This window comes from Engraulis encrasicolus, chromosome 5 (genome assembly GCF_034702125.1).
Source record: "Engraulis encrasicolus isolate BLACKSEA-1 chromosome 5, IST_EnEncr_1.0, whole genome shotgun sequence".
In the NCBI taxonomy this organism is placed as follows: Eukaryota; Metazoa; Chordata; class Actinopteri; order Clupeiformes; family Engraulidae; genus Engraulis; species Engraulis encrasicolus.
The window spans coordinates 12072827-12085326 of record NC_085861.1 but is presented as its reverse complement, the minus strand read 5'-3'; the positions used below and the strand labels follow the sequence as shown (position 1 = coordinate 12085326).

The 12500-nt window shown below is 43.6% G+C and overlaps 1 protein-coding gene and 1 long non-coding RNA gene across 6 annotated transcripts in view; both read right to left on the bottom strand.

Moving 5' to 3' along the window:
• The window catches only part of rbms3 (RNA binding motif, single stranded interacting protein), a 369080-nt gene that overhangs the window by 35707 nt on the left and 320873 nt on the right, over positions 1-12500 (bottom strand). The window lies entirely within an intron of this gene.
• On the bottom strand, positions 3448-5346 carry LOC134448996 (uncharacterized). The gene is made up of 3 exons (XR_010034892.1): positions 5276-5346; positions 3862-4068; positions 3448-3492 (listed from the first exon to the last, which is right to left on the bottom strand). It is a non-coding gene; the product is annotated as an uncharacterized LOC134448996 (long non-coding RNA).

The window sequence follows — 12500 nt, the reverse complement described above, 5'->3', positions numbered from 1 at the left end:
ACGATGAAGAGAGAGTTGATCTTAGGATTTTATTGTTGAACAGTACGCAAGTTTAGCCACGGCAGTGTTATGCTTGATCTAAACTATAGCCTACCAATTGGAGTCAAAATCTTTCTCTGCACTTTATCCCATTTGGACTAGTGAATCACATTGAAGTACACACACTAGTCCGTAGCAGTGGGCTGCCTGCTGAGCGGCGCCCGGGGAGCAGTGTGGGGGTTAGGTGCCTTGCTCAAGGGCACTTCAGCCGTGGTCCAGTCGGGCATTGAACCGGGAACCCTTGGGTTGCCAACGCAGTGCTCTACCCACTGAGCCACGGCTGCCCCAATGTCCTCTCCAAAATCATCCTCAATCTTCTTCAACTTCTGAGTCATTTGAACAACATGTCTGTTTACCCCCAAGACGTATGAGATATGTAAGGTCTGCAGGCATCACATCAGAACTTTGAGTTATGAAAGTGAAGTGAAAGCCCAACACCATTGCCATTGTGACACAGTACTCCACAGCACACAAGTGTGCACTGCACACTGCACACAACAAAATTCCATGTATGCCTCACCCCTGCAAGTGGGCAGCCCCCAATGGCGCCCAAAACGGAGCAGTGTGGCAGTACAGTAGCCAGGCCACACCCTCCTAGGGACGCAACACCTTCTGCGTTGCTTCTAGTCAGGCCAAGAGCAATGCAAATATCGTTTCTGATCTCCCGAAAAATCAGGAATTCCACCCTCTTTGTGTGACACCAGTCAACCAGTAGCAAACCTAGGGAGTCGGGTCAACCATGCCGTTTGGGAAACGTTAATTATTATGCTCTTGGTCAGACAAAGCCTCAAAGAGATTTGAAAGTCGATGATAACCAGGCTAGCGGTATGGTTCCATGCTCAGGGTACCTCAATCTTGGAGGATGGGGGAGTTATGCTTCACGTTACGCTGGAGTGAGTCCCAACTGTACCGTTGGCGTAACTCACTAGCTGCTGTGTGTTTATGGGGACATATGGAGCCTGGAACGGAGGGCTATGAATCTGCCGAAAAGGTTGCAGCAAAGTGCTACCAAGAGAGCGAAGCCAGGGCTGGACGGGTAATCTGGCATACAGGGCATTTTCCCGGTGGGCCGACAGTCATAAGGGGCAAATGCTGTTGTTTTGTTGTTGTTTTTCATGTTGCTTTTGTTGTTTGTGTGTGTTTTTTCTAAGAAGCCGGTGAACCATTTAGATGGGGCAACACATTGGTCTATCTCAGTGTTTCTCAAACTTTTTCAGATCGAGGACCACTTTTTCCCACCAAAAATGTTCAGGGACCACCTGTCAACTGAATTGCTAGTTGACAAGTGCCAATTCGACTTCTGACATGTTTGGCTTTTTAATAATGTTACAATAGCCTTCTGCTAGTGTGTCTTGGAAAAGTAGAAATCCCCTCGCGGACCACCAGTGGTCCCCGGACCACACTTTGAGGATCACTGGTCTATCTTTAATTGAAACAATGGACTGAGCCAACCACAACATTGTAGAAAAGCAGGGGGCTCTGTGAAGGGCGGGTCTATGCCAAAAGTGCCCGTGCTGTTTTCCAGTCCCGGTCCAGCCCTGAGCGAAGCCATTTGAATGTTAAGAGCGTTGTCGCTTCAGTTTCTGTTTCTTTCTTCTGCCATTCTCTATCGTGTCGTGTCCATCATTTTTTAATGTCTACTCTCTCCATGGTAACACTTTACAATAAGGGTACATGAATACTATTGGAATTATGTTGGAAGTAATGTATGATTTATAGTTAATTAACATATGACCTATGTATGCATTGATGGTTAGTATACTAGTAATGAGAAGGGAGTCCTGCTTGGAATCATAATGACCCACTATTAACTAATTGTGCAAATCAAAGGTGAATTCATGGTGTGAGTTCCAAGTGTTAATATACCATGTATTAACACTGCTGATAACACTGCTGTTAATATATTATGTGTCCAAGTGTTATTATATTCTGTATTAACACTGCCAGATCGTTCCTTATCATACACGAATTCGACCTGGACGTGGAATTAATTGATAGACTTGGCCTACCTTATGCATGCAGCAGATGTTGAGTGTAGAAGTAAAGTTAACATGGTGGATTAAAGGTAAATTTAAAGTGCAAAATTATACTGGAAATGAATCCCATGCTAAAAATCCTGCCTTATCACGATCCAGTCGTTTCTCAAGATAGTTGACTCACGTAGGCTGCGTGACACCACTGTGCCAGGAAGATGTTGCGATAGGGCACGGTTGGCTCTGCATTGTTTGAAACGTGGAGGGGTGCTTGCAACCTTCATATCGTTCACCTGCTGGCTGTGGCCTAGAAGCCGCCTCTTCTGGACACACAGTCCCTGGTGCAATGTTTTGCCACTCTGGCCAGAGATCATTTCCCACTTCACATTCTTGTGACCAGCCGCAGTCATTTGTAATATCAATATACAAGCTATATCATATTATGTCCCATGTGTCAAGGTCTGCTTGTTGAAAGGGGGGGGGGGGTTTATTGGGTAGGCCTTCGTCTAAGATGATCTTGTATCCAGCACCACACAAGTAATATTTTTCTGTATGAGGTCATATCTAAAGTAATGATTAATTAATGTATTATTTAACAACCTCTTTGGAGTCATAATATAAGTCATGATGACTATGGCATTAGTTAATGTTTAAAGAAGAGATATTCCAAGTGTGTTAATATATACTCACAAAAGATTTTACGCTTAACAACTGAATCTTTGCCCCTTATTCTGCGGTCATGACATGATAATGAGTACTATAGCATTAGCTAATACATGAAGAAGTGATATTCAGAATGTGTTACTATGTACTCAGAGAAGAACTTCTGATTAACTAACATCATCAATAAAAACACCAGTTTGTGTACAAATTTTAATAAGCAAAAATGTTAAACAAGGGATCACACAATAACATACCACAGGCTTACATACATTTATCCAGAGAGAGAGAGAGAGAGAGAGAGAGAGAGAGAGAGAGAGAGAGAGAGAGAGCGACAGACAGACAGACCGACCGAGCAACCGACCGAGCCACACACACACACACACACACACACACACACACACACACACACACACACACACACACACACACACACAGCCATTCTCCTGAAAACATCCAAAAGATGAGTCCATGGTTTACAGATGCAGAGCAAGATGCATTGTCCTATATAAAACTCGGAAAGTCCAAGTTGCATGGTCCACAGAGAAAGCTGGGGTTGACATACTGGGAGGCGCACAAGGTGTTTGGATTCGCAAACTACTGACAGTGGTTCACTGTGAAGTGCCTGTCGCAGCCAATGCACTCCTGTAAGCGCCCCATTGGACACTGATGACGGTGGTAACCGGACGCACGTGTATAACCACACCAGCTTCTCCTCACCAGCCACAAGACAGGTGGTTTCTGGTGGTCACCAACTCCTAATATTCTTAAAACCCACTTTTTTCCGTCGCCATGTTGCATCGGCCCTTCTGTGGTGATACTGTAAATATACAAGAAAGTAAAGTAAGTGAGTAAGTAAGTACATTTTATTTATAAAGCACATAAAACAGTACAAAACTGACCAAAGTGATACAGATATTAAAAGGAGAAGGGAAAAATGTCAGATAAAAACCATGCAGCTTGGCCTGCATGTTTTTTGAAAATATGCAGCACCATGGGTGACATCATCAAAGCTTAAGGTGGTCCAACAACATGTTGCTGTACTGCTTCACAGTGGTACCTCTCCAGCCCCCCAGGGGAAGTTGAGATGGCTGCGGTGCTTAGTTGCCTTTAGGGGGCATTAGTCTACTTTATTTTTTCAATACTAACGGGGACGTTGGCAGGCTTATGGGGGTTTTGGGAGGCTCACCTTGCTTTTATTACGGAAACAACTTTCATCAATAGCTGCAAACTGTCAACGATCTCCAACCATTTGACCATGGCATCTTATGTGGGCATTTATTGCATGATTGCAAATCCATCCGACTGTTCCAGCCATCTTTGACCGTGTCCGGGAACTCCTCGCAACTCCATCCTGCATCATGTCACTCTTTCTAAGCACAAAACCTGAAAGAAACTGACCAAAGGCAGAATAGAAAAAATAATTAAACATATAGTCAGTAGACAACACAGCACTGTAGTCTAAAATTCCCTCGTAAAGACAGTCTAACCCCTTCATATTAAACTATTAGAGGCAATTTCTGGCAATATAATTTCTAAAGAAAAAGTTTATGTAGTTTAGGACATCTACATCTTGAGAAATGGCCGCCACATTGAATTATCTTGTGGTGACCCTTAGAGAATATTTCAGCTAAATTCCATGTCTTTACACCAAAGTAAGTGGCTTTTACAGTAACTATTAGTAGCAGAGACGGCCATCTGAAAAATGGGCGCCATACTGACTTTAAGTGTGGCCAACATTTTTTTTCCTAAAAAGTGACCCTCAGATAGTATTTCAGTCATATTGCATTTTTTAACCAAAGTAAATGGTTTTATACTAACCATTCAATAGCAGTGGCAGCCATCTTGGAAAATGCTGCCTATATTACAATGTTGTGTGGCCCGCTTTTTTATTAAAGAAAGTGACCCTCAGAAAGTATATTTGACAAATTCCATGCATTTATACCAAAGTGTATGACTATGTCACTAAGCTGCTCTAGTACATCTAGCAGAAATTCACCCCTTTCAACTCCCCTCCACAGGCACACACAGAAGTCATAAGTCCATTGGAGAGGAATTCTGCCAGTTCTACTCTACTGGCTGGTAATCTTATTTGCTACTGGTTTGTCAAATTATTACGCTTCCAAAAGTGACCACTGGGGGGCTTAAATACAGTATATTATATTGCAATTCAGTGGTAGGGCATGGCAAGCCACCTCTTCAAACAAGTTTTCTTGACTGGGATGTGCACGACAGGCTGATAGGCCTAATGGAACAACACCATAGATTTCATTTCTACAGGCTTGCAATCTGTCTTGGCCTCACTAGGCTAAAAACAGAGATCCAGAAACACAACAGAAGCATATTGTCTTTCTTGTATTTTACATAATATGTTTTTGTGAAAATGATAGACAAACACATAGGCCTACAAAACATGTATTAAAGTTTCTAAGCTTAAATGAAGAACCATGAATTACTGTAGCTGAGTTGCACCAAGTGTTTGCTCAGCCATTATCAAACTACTTCGTTTTAATTGGAATTTTGAAGTTACTAAAATTAATATATGAACTACCAGCATGAAATACACTACAAATGAGATGAATTATTCAAAATAAAGTACTCACAGGAGCTGCTTGAACAAGCACGTTGTAGGGGTGGCAAAGAGAGCTGTCGGCATCGTTGTGGCACGGTCGAAATGGCTACAATAACACATCCGCTCTTAACTTCCTGTTCAAATCTTTTGTCAAAATAAAAGTCACGAATAGCTTGGTGATTACATTAGTTTTACCACAACCGTAAATGCTGCTGACTATTGCATATAATGAAAATCAAAGTGATGCATTTCGATTTTCCTTTCATGCAATGTGCACTATTTACAATTGTGGTAGAACTAATGTAATTAAAAAGCTATTCGTGACTTGTATTGTGAGTTGAACAGGAAAGTGAGAACAAAGGCGTTGTTGTAGCCATTTTGGCCATGATACAACGATGCAGACAGCTCTCTTTGTCACTCCTACAACGTGCTTGTTCAAACAACTCATGTAAGTACTTTATTTTGCATAATTTGTCTTATATGTAGTGTATTTCATGCGGGTAGTTCATATATAAATTTTAGTAGCTTAAAAATTCCAATTAAAACGAAGTAGTTGGTGCAACTCAGCTACAGTAATTAATGGTTCTTCATTTAACAGCTATGATACATGTTTTGTAGGTTTATGTGTTCGTTTATCAATTTCACAAAAATGATTCAGTAAAATACAAGAAAGACAATATGCTGCTGTGGTGTTTCCAGATCTCTGTTTTTAGCCTAGTGAGGCCAATACAAATTCCTAGCCTGTAGAAATGAAATCTATGTCGTTCCATTATCTCAACCTGTAGTGCACATCCCAGCAAAAAGTAAATAAATAAAATAACATGTTTGAAGAGGTGGCTTGCCATGCCTTACCATTGAAATGCAATACTGTATTTAAGCCCCTAGTGGTCACTTTTGGTAGCATAATTTGACAAACCAGTAGCAAATAAGAACACTACCAGCCAGTGGAATAGAACTGACATAACTCCTCTCCAATGGACTTGTGACTTCTATGTGTGCCTGTAGAGTGGAGTTGAGAGGAGTGAATTTCTGCTAGATCTACTAGAGCAGCGTAGTGACATAATCGTACACTTTGGCATAAAAGCATGGAATTTGGCAAATCACTCTAAGGGTCACGTTTTTTAATAAAAAAGCTGGCCACACAAAATTGTAATATAGCCGGCATTTTTCAAGATATCTGCCACTGCTATTAAAGGGTTATAAAACCCTTTACTTTGGTTAAAAATGTAAATGGCTGAAATATTCTCTACGGGTCACTTTTTATAAAAAAAAATGCTGGCCTCACTTAAAGTCAATATGGCACCCATTTTTCAAGATGGCCGCCTCTCTGGTTACTATAAAAGCCACTTACTTTGGTATAAAGACATGTCATTTAGCTGAAATACTCTCTAAGGGTCACTTCAGGGAAAAAAATCACTGGGCACAAGAAAATTCAGTATGGCGGCCATTTCACAAGATGTAGATGTAGTGTCCTAAACTCCATACACTTTTTCTTTAGAAATGATATTGGCAGAATTTGCCAGTAATAGTTTAATGTGAATGGGGTTATACTGTCTTTACGAGGGAATTTTAGACTACAGTGCTGTGTTGTCTACTGACCATATGTTTAATTATTTTTTTTTATTCTGCCTTTGGTCAGTTGCTTTCAGGTTTTGTGCTTTAGGCAGAGTGACATGATGCAGGATGGAGTTGCGAAGAGTTCCAGGACACGGTCAAAGATGGCTGGAACAGTCGGATGGATTTGCAATCATGCAATAAAGGCCCACATGAGACGCCATGGTCAAATGGTTGGAGATCGTTGAGAGTTTGCAGCTATTGATGAAAGTTGTTGTAATAATAGCAAGGTGAGCCTCCCAACGCCCCCTTCTCTTCATCATGAGCCTCCCAACACCTACTTGACCTCATCATAAGCCTGCAAACGCCCCACTTAGTATTACTTAAAATTAAGTAGACGAATGCCCCCTAAAGGCAACTAAGCACCGCAGCCATCTCAACCTCCCCTGGGGGGCTGGAGAGGTAACCACTGTGAAGCAGTTACAGCAGCATTTGTTTGGACCACCTTAAGCTTTGATGATGTCACCCATGGTGCTGCATATTTTCAGAAACTTGCAGGTCAAGCTGCATGATTTTATCTGAAATTGTTCCCTTCTCCTTTTAATATCTGTTCATCACTTTGGTCAGTTTTGTACTGTTTTATGTGCTTTTTAAGTAAAATGTACTTACTTACTCACTTACTTTACTCTCTTGTGTATTTACAGTATCACCACAGAAGGGCCGGTGCAACATGGCGACGGAAAAAGTGGGTATTGAGAATATTAGGAGTAGGTGACCGCCAGAAACATCCTGTCTTGTGGCTGGTGTGGTTAAACACGTGTGTCCGGGAACCACCGTCATCAGTGACCAATGGGGCACTTACAGGAGTGCATTGGCTGCGACAGGCACTTCACAGTGAACCACTGTCAGTAGTTTGCGGATCCAAACACCTTGCACGCCTCCCAGTATGTCAACCCCAGCTTTCTCTGTGGACCATGCAACTTGGACTTTCTGAGTTTCATATAGGACAATGCATCTTGCTCTGCATCTGTAAACCATGGACTCATCTTTTGGACATTTTCAGGAGAATGGCTGTGTGTGTGTGTGTGTGTGTGTGTGTGTGTGTGTGTGTGTGTGTGTGTGTGTGTGTGTGTGTGTGTGTGTGTGTGTGTGTGTGTGTGTGTGTGTGTGTGTGTGCGCGTTGGTCGGTCGGTCGGTCTGTCTGTCTCTCTCTCTCTCTCTCTCTCTCTCTCTCTCTCTTTCCTCTCTCTCTCTCTCTCGTCTCTCGTCTCTCTCTCTCGTCTCTCTCTCTCTCTGGATAAATGTATGTAAGCCTGTGGTATGTTATTGTGTGATCCCTTGTTTAACATTTTTGCTTATTAAAATTTGTACACAAACTGGTGTTTTTATTGATAATGTTAGTTAATCAGAAGTTCTTCTCTGAGTACATAGTAACACATTCTGAATATCACTTCTTCATGCATTAGCTAATGCTATAGTAGTCATTATCATGTCATGACTGCAGAATAAGGGGCAAAGATTCAGTAGTTAAGCATATAATCTTTTGTGAGTATATATTAACACACTTGGAATATCTCTTCTTTATACATTAGCTAATGCCATAGTCATCATGACTTATATTATGACTCCAAAGATGTTGTTAAACAATACATTAATTAATCATTACTTTAGATATGACCTCATACAGAAAAATATTACTTGTGTGGTGCTGGTTACAAGATCATCATAGACGAAGGCCTACCCAATAATCCCCCCCCCCCCCCACCCTTTCAACAAGCAGACCTTGACACATGGGACATAATATGATATAGCTTGTATATTAATATTACAAATGACTGCGGCTGGTCACAAGAATGTTAAGTGGGAAATGATCTCTGGCCAGAGTGGCAAAACATTGCACCAGGGACTGTGTGTCCAGAAGAGGCGGCTTCTAGGCCACAGCCAGCAGGTGAACGATATGAAGGTTGCAAGCACCCCTCCACGTTTCAAACAATGCAGAGCCAACGGTGCCCTATCGCAATATCTTCCTGGCACAGTGGTGTCACACAGCCTACGTGAGTCAACTATCTTGAGAAACGACTGGATCGTGATAAGGCAGGATTTTTAGCATGGGATTCATTTCCAGTATAATTTTGCACTTTAAATTTACCTTTAATCCACCATGTTAACTTTACTTCTACACTCAACATCTGCTGCATGCATAAGGTAGGCCAAGTCTATCAATTAATTCCACGTCCAGGTCGAATTCGTGTATGATAAGGAACGATCTGGCAGTGTTAATACAGAATATATTAACACTTGGACACATAATATATTAACAGCAGTGTTATCAGCAGTGTTAATACATGGTATATTAACACTTGGAACTCACACCATGAATTCACCTTTGATTTGCACAATTAGTTAATAGTGGGTCATTATGATTCCAAACAGGACTCCCTTCTCATTACTAGTATACTAACCATCAATGCATACATAGGTCATATGTTAATTAACTATAAATCATACATTACTTCCAACATAATTCCAATAGTATTCATGTACCCTTATTGTAAAGTGTTACCCTCTCTCCATGGTAACCTCTCCGTTTGTTTGAGTGCCTTCTTTTTTTCTTTCAGTTTCCAGGATGTTTTTTTTTCAAGCAGTCCTGGGGATGGAACACAAAGGCTCAGGGTTGAGGAGTCTGCATGCGGTTTCTATCTAGCTCCCTCCCTTCCCTCCCCACCTCTCCATCCTCCTCCTCCTCTCTTCTCTTCTCCTCCCTTCTCCTCTCCTCTCCTCTCCACCTCTCTCCTCCCCTACCCTCCTCACCCCTCGTCTCCTCTCCTTTCGCCTCTCTCCTCCTCTCCCTACCTCTCATCTATATCCTTTCGCTACTTGTCTCCTCCTCTCCCCACTACTTTCCTTTCCTCTCCTCTCCTCTCCTCTTCTCTCCTATATCTCCTCTCCTCTCCTCCTCTCCTCAACTGTCTCTTCTCCTCCTCTCCTCTCCTCTCCTCTCCTCTCCTCTCCTCTCCTCTCCTCTCCTCTCCTCTCCTCTCCTCTCCCCTGTATTTCCTCTCCCCTCTCCTCTCCTATCCTCTCCACTCCTCTCCTCTTCCCAACTGTCTCCTCCTCTCCTCTCCTCTCCTCTCCTCTCCTCTCCTCTCCTCTCCTCTCCTCTCCTCTCCCCTGTTTTTCCTCTCCCCACTCCTCTATCTCGTTTCCTCTCCTCTCCTCTCCCCACTCCTCCTCTCCCCTCCTCTCCTTTCCTCTCCTCTCCTCACTACTTTCCTTTCCCCCGTATTTCCTTTCTAGCTGAGAGACCATTATCTATCAGAGCGCCGAACAATCAGGCCAGTAGATTTAGTCTCAAATGCATTTATACTGAATAATATCACCTCACCATCCACTCTTCTCTCTCTCTCTCTCTCTCTCTGTGTCTGTCTCTCCACCGCCTCTCTCTCTCAACCTTTTGCTTATTCAGTCTCCCACCCCTATCACCCACGCTCCCTCCTTTGCGCTCTCTCTCTCTCTCTCTCTCTCTCTCTCTCTCTCTCTCTCTCTCTCCTCCTCTTCTATAGACCCCTGCGTGGCAGCAGAATATTATTATCCACTTATAGGCACATGACAGACAGACATCTGGACCTCGTGCCTCCATCTCTCCCCCCCCCCCCCTCTTTCTGGGCTCCTCTTTCTACGGCGTGCTCTGACTAATGTCTCTTCTGTCTGACTCCCCTGCACTATCAGTATGCTGCAGGAGACAGGACGGATAAAGGGAAGACAGAAAGAGGAAGAAGAACGAGAGATGCACAGTGACAGAGAGAGAGAGAGAGAAAGAGAAAGAGAGAGGGGGAAAGAACCGAAAGGGGTAAATACAGACAAAGGGAAGAGGGTTAGGGAGAGGCAACAAAAGTAGAGGACGGAAAGACATAATAAAACGCTTTTTCTTGTTCCTTGTATGCAGAGTCTGTCTCTAGACCAGGCCCAGTCTGGTTTGGACGCAGAGGAGCCCAGCGCTGGCTGCCTGGATGAATGGCTGGCTGGCTGTGGGGCTGTGACAACTGGGTGGTGAGTCACAGGTCCTGGCCCACCCCACCCCAACCCAACCCAAAGAGCAGGGAGTGAAAGGTGTACTGTGTTCTACGCATGCACACCATGTGTATTTGTTGGAAAACCAGAAGGGGGGATATGCTTCAGATTTTAAGCAATATCAATGGAATTACATTGAACTGTGACAAAACTATGTAGAAAAAGTGACGATATCAAGACCAGAAGGGTGGATAATCCCCCCCATCCCCCCCTACAAATCGCACCCTGCATGCACACCATGTGCATTCGATCAAGCATTCCTATTGCTGCTGCATCAGGGTCATAGCCAGGCCGTGCCCTCCTAGCGACGCTACCAGTCAGGTCAAGAGCAATGCAAGTACTTTCTGAGTTCCCACAAATACGGGAACTCCTCACACTTTGTTGGGAAGCAAACAATCATTAGCAAACCAAGGGAGGTCATTTGGGGAAATGCCGTTTGGGAAACGTTAATTGTTAGAGATTTGAAAGTCAATGATAATCAGGCTATCAGGGCCAGTCAGACGTCAGTTTGGTCCTGAACGGAAGAATGGCTGGCCGGCTGTGGCAATGGTCGGTGTTCGGACCGGTGTTCACAGGTGGCCACAGCCAGGCCCGCCGACGGGGGCGGAGGAACGGGGATGCTGTCCTGGGCCCAGGTAGATAGGGGGCCCAGAATTGGGTCCCCATTAAAGCTGAGATTCCAGGCTTTCAGAAAAGGTATGGCGGCCTTTGCCACCTTTTCAGGAACGGTTTCCATATTTTAAGTCATTTAATATGCCCTTACACTTTGCTGATCAGAGGGGGGCAAGGTAGTGCGGGCCTGGGTAGTGTGGGGGCCCTAGGTAATGAGGGGGCCCTAGGTAGTCTGGGGGCCCTAAGCCATCTGGGGTGAGCAATGCCTCACTTTAGAATAGGGACCCTTATTCCACATGTTTTTTTCATACTGTTCAGGGCTTGTTCACACAGTGTACCAGGAGCTTATACACACAGTATTCTGGCCCTTACTGCTTACTCATAAATAGAAATCTAGGTCTACTAGGTCCTTACTAAGGTTATAATATATCCCTTATTGTGCATGAACAAGTCATTTGCGAATAAATGTCTAACAACGGTCGGATTTTACTTAAACAGGCATTATAATATTGTATGTATTAGTGCTAATAGATGTAACCCTAAAATAAAGTGTTACCAAACTCTTTAATGCTTGTTCTCTGAGAGTGTGTGTGTGTGTGTTTGTGTCTGTGTGTGTGTGTGTATGAATGCATGCGTGCATGTGTGTGTGTGCGTGCATGTGCACGTGAGTGTGTGTGTGTGTGTGTGTGTGTGTGTGTGTGTGTGTGTGTGTGTGTGTGTGTGTGTGTGTGTGTGTGTGTGTGTGTGTGTGTGTGTGTGTGTGTGTGTGTGTGTGTGTGTGTGTGTGTGTGTGTGTGAGAGATGGATGCGTGCAGACAGTGTGTGTGTGTGTTTGAGTGCCTCATGCTTTTAAGAGGCTTTTCGCTAATGGCCTTCATGTCCTCTCGCTCTCTCTCTCTCTCTCTCTCTCTCTCTCTCTCTCTCTCTCTCTCTCTCTCTCTCTCTCTCTCTCTCTCTCTCTCTCTCTCTCTCTCTCTCTCTCTCCCTCCCCTTCCCTCTCTCTTTCTTCCCTTTTCTTT